Here is a 4567-nt window from a genome sequence, read left to right on the forward strand (position 1 = left end):
TAACCAGGCCCGACCCTGCTTAGCCTCCGAGGTCGGACGAGAGCGGGCGCTCTCAGGGTAGTATTGCCGTAAGCCGTGAGACCGCTCAGAATTTTTCATTTTATAGACACAATCGCCCCTGAAACCATGCCAAGCAGCGGCGGGACTTGATGGCTGTGGTAAAAGTTTCCTTTCACAATTGACGTGGGAAAAAAAAAAAAAAAAAAGGCTTTCAGCACCTGGTATTCCCGGACGGTCACCCTTCCCTTTTGTTTTTTTTTTGTTTTTTTTACAACCAGGGCCGAAAAAGGCTTTCAGCACCTGGTATTCCCGGACGGTCACCCTTCCCTTTTGTTTTTTTTTTGTTTTTTTTACAACCAGGGCCGAAACAGGCTTTCTTCCAAGGCTTTTGGTGTTTTCTGGAAACATGGCTATCATGAAAAGTTATTGACAGCTTTTTATGCGGTAGCACGAATTTGCCGTTGCGACCTGCATTTTGCTGAATCAAAATAAATGCCTTGAAAAGTTTAAAAACACTTCATGGAAGTCACTTCACTGGTTTCTTTTATATCAAACAAATTGTTTTAGGTTATTCACCTGACATGTTTCGGCGGTTTCTTCCGCCTTCATCAGAGTGTCACAGATGTGATGGTGACGCGTCTTTATCAGCTGATGGATCAACATGTCAGGTGAATAACCTAAAACAATTTGTTTGATATAAAAGAAACCAGTGAAGTGATTAAATAAGGAAAAACAAAATGAACTTAGTACAATTACTTCATGGAAGTGTTGTGTTGGGTTCTTTTACAAGTCAAGCCTGCTGCTTTGAGTTCACAGGGAGCCATGCTCACTGTACATAGTCTGCTCTCTAGCGGTAAAAAATTTAACTACAATGCTGTGGATGTCACCACATAATATAGCTTTCAAACTCGTGTTATAGTTTCAATGTCGGAGTTTAAATTAGGCTTGCTGTTTCCGGATGCCATTCGTGATGGGTGTTGTAAAAAATAGCTTCTTAAACGATTGAAGTGCACATAAGAAAAAGAAAAAGCTTACAGCACCTGGTATTCCCAGGCGGTCTCCCATTCAAGTACTAACCAGGCCCGACCCTGCTTAGCTTCCGAGATCGGACGAGATCGGGCGTTCTCAGGGTAGTATGGCCGTAAGCCGTGAGGTGACCCAACATTTTGCATTTTATAGACACAATCGCCCCTGAAACTAGCGAGCGAGCCAATGAAGCCTTCAAAACTGCTTCGGCACATGGAGACCAAGCATCCTGCATTAAAAGACAAACCTTAACCACTTCGGGTTTCATTGTCTCCGATTACGCCTGGATGGGACCGGCTCGTTTCTGAGAAACAAGCTCGGTGCTCCCAATAACTCAACGTAATGGTGACTTTTATTTTTATGTGGTTTATATTTGTTTTTATGCCAGTCGTATCATTTTATTTAATCGTATTTACCGTATTTGCCGGTGTACAGGTCGACTCGGTGTATAAGTCGACCCCCTAAAATTCGACGGAAATTTACGATTTGATGATATATCTGTCAGGCAGAGGACAAGGCGAAGGACTCGGATGCAGAGTCGTATCTATCTGGGATTTATTCCAGCAAGCACTCAGAGCAAAAGTACAAAACAAAGCGCCTCTTGCGAGGGAAAACACGGGGCGAAAAGTACAAACAAAAGGCGTCGCACTGTGGCGAGTCAAAAGGCTAAAAGTACAAATCAAAACGCCTCTTTCGAGGGAAAACGTGTAGCAAAAGGTACCAACAAAAGGAGTCGCACTGGAACGAGACAAAAAGGCGCTGGAGACCCAGGCACAACCAAAAGCGTCGCTCGGCGGCGAGACAAAAAGGAGAGTTCTTTCAGAGAGTTCGGACATCAAGGAATCGCTGGTGGTCGGGACGAGGCTAGACACACTGGCACAAGACAAGGGGAAGACACGGACTAAATACACACAAACGGGCGGGGACACAGGTGATGACAATTAGTATCGATTACGCGGGTGCACACAATCGGGATCAGGGAAGACAAGACAACCAACACCGAGGAAGGAAACACGAACTGAAACGGAAGGAATGACAAAATAAAACCGGAAGTAAAGTTACGACAATTGACGAGACAAAAAACTGAAAAAATAAACGCGACCGCATGACAGAACCCCCCCCCCCTAGGGCCGGATCCCAGACGGCCCAGGAGCCCCAGGGTGAGCCGCATAGAAGTCCTCAAAAAGTCCCGGGTCCAAAATATAACTAGGCGGCACCCATTGCCGCTCCTCCGGTCCATAACCCTCCCAGTCCACCAGGTACTGCCAGCCCCGGCCTCTTCTGCGCACATCCAATAGTTCTTTGACGGTGTAGGCCGTCCCACCGTCCACAGTCCGCGGAGGCGGAGGGGGCGCCGGATCCGGCACCAACGGGCTGTCCACCACCGGCTTGACCTTCCCAACGTGAAAGGTGGGGTGGACTGCAAGGGACCTGGGCAAGCGTAGACGCACCGCGGCCGGGTGCACGACCTTGGCGATGGGGAACGGACCCACGAAGCGAGGCGCCAGTTTCCTGGAGTCCCCCCGGTGGGGAAGATCCTTGGTGGATAGCCAGACACGTTGACCTCTCTGGTACACGGGCGCCGGACGTCTCCTCCGGTCAGCCATCCGCTTTACCCGGTCCCCCTGTCGGACCAGCGTGGCCCGAGCCGCCGACCAGACGCGATGACAGCGGCGCACCAAGGCGTGGGCCGAAGACACCGTCACCTCCGGCTCACTGTCAGGGAAGACAGGGGGCTGGTAGCCAAACACACACTTGAAGGGGGACATACCTGTAGCCGTGGTGGGCAGGGAGTTGTGGGCATACTCCACCCAGGAGAGGTTCTTGCTCCACGAGGAGGGGTTCTGGGAGACCAGGCAGCGGAGACTTGTCTCCAACTGTTGATTAATACGTTCTGTCTGTCCGTTTGCCTCCGGGTGATAGCCTGACGTGAGACTCACGGTTGCCCCTATGAGCTTGCAAAACTCCCGCCAAAACCTGGATACGAATTGGGGCCCTCTATCGGAAACTATGTCTTTCGGGAACCCATGAACCCGGAATATGTGGTCCATCATCACGGTGGCCGTTCGTTTAGCGGACGGGAGCTTGGGCAAGGCGATAAAATGAGCCATCTTTGAAAATCTATCCACCACTGTGAGTATGGTGGTTCGCCCATGCGAGGTCGGAAGCCCGGTGACGAAGTCCATAGATATCTCCGCCCACGGGCGCGAAGGAATGGGTAGGGGATGCAGCAACCCCATGCGGGCGCCGTGGGCGTTCTTATTCCGGGCGCAGACGGGACAGGCGGCAACGTATTCCTTGACGTCTGCCCTCATGGAGGGCCACCAGAATCGCTGCTGGATTACGAACAGCGTTCGGCGCATGCCCGGATGGCAGGAGAGTCTGGAGGTGTGAGCCCAATGGATGACTTGGGATCGTAATTGAGCAGGGACAAATAGTCGGTTCTCAGGGCAACCACTAGGGGGTGGTTCGTTACCATTGGCCTGCTGTACCCGGCCTTCGATAGGCCAGGTCACGGCTCTAACCAGGCAATGAGAAGGCAGGATAGTCTCAGGCTTCTTAATTTCTGGGTCCGAGTTGAAAACACGGGAGAGGGCGTCAGGCTTGGTGTTCTTGGTTCCCGGTCTGTAGGACAAAGTGAAGTTAAAACGATTGAAAAAAAGTGACCAGCGGGCTTGGCGTGAATTCAGTCTCTTAGCTGACTTAATGTATTCTAAATTTTTATGGTCTGTCCAGACCAAAAAAGGCTGCTGTGCTCCCTCTAACCAATGTCTCCATTCTTCTAATGCCAGCTTGACTGCCAACAGTTCGCGATCCCCCACGTCATAATTCTGTTCGGCGGGCGTCAGCCGTCGAGACAGGAACGCGCACGGATGGAGCTTGTTGTCGCTCTTGGCCCTCTGCGAAAGGATGGCACCTACTCCTTGATTGGAGGCGTCCACCTCCACCACAAACTGCCGCGACGGATCAGGGAGCGTGAGGATGGGAGCGGTGCTGAAACGGTTCTTTAGCTCCTGGAAGGCCGCCTCCGCCTCTGCTGACCAGCGGAAGGGGACTTTAGGAGACGTGAGCGCGTGCAAGGGAGCCGCTGTGGCACTGAAGCCCTTAATGAATCGCCGATAAAAATTGGCAAAGCCCAGGAATTGTTGCACCTTCTTGCGTGAGTCAGGGGTAGGCCATTCCGTTACCGCGCTTACTTTCGCCGGGTCCATCTCTACTTTGCCCGGGGCTACGATGAAGCCGAGAAAAGAAACGGTGCTCTTGTCAAGTCAAGTCAAGTCAAGTCAAGTTTATTTGTATAGCCCTGAATCACAAACAGTCTCAAAGGGCTTCACATAGCCAAAATTGACAATTATTCTCAACGCATCCCCTGATCATAAGCTCCCAAAAGGGCAAGGAAAAACTCAAAAAACCCCTACCAGGGGAAAATGAGAAACCTTGAGAAGGGACCACAGATGGAAGGATCCCCCTTTCAGGATCACCAGGTTATAATGGATGCAGAGAGTACACAAGTAATACATGATATGAAAATCAATGAAAA

General features: G+C 50.9%; 1 non-coding gene and 1 pseudogene across 1 annotated transcript; both read right to left on the minus strand.

Annotated features, from left to right (window-relative positions):
* Positions 1–74, minus strand: part of LOC125992867 (5S ribosomal RNA) — a 119-nt pseudogene extending 45 nt beyond the window's left edge.
* A 954-nt stretch (positions 75–1028) lies between these two features.
* On the minus strand, positions 1029–1147 carry LOC125992949 (5S ribosomal RNA). Its single transcript, XR_007489884.1, has one exon. It is a non-coding gene; the product is annotated as a 5S ribosomal RNA (ribosomal RNA).
* Between the last annotated feature and the right edge of the window lie 3420 nt (positions 1148–4567).

Source organism: Syngnathus scovelli, unplaced genomic scaffold, assembly GCF_024217435.2.
Source record: "Syngnathus scovelli strain Florida unplaced genomic scaffold, RoL_Ssco_1.2 HiC_scaffold_24, whole genome shotgun sequence".
NCBI lineage: Eukaryota > Metazoa > Chordata > Actinopteri > Syngnathiformes > Syngnathidae > Syngnathus > Syngnathus scovelli.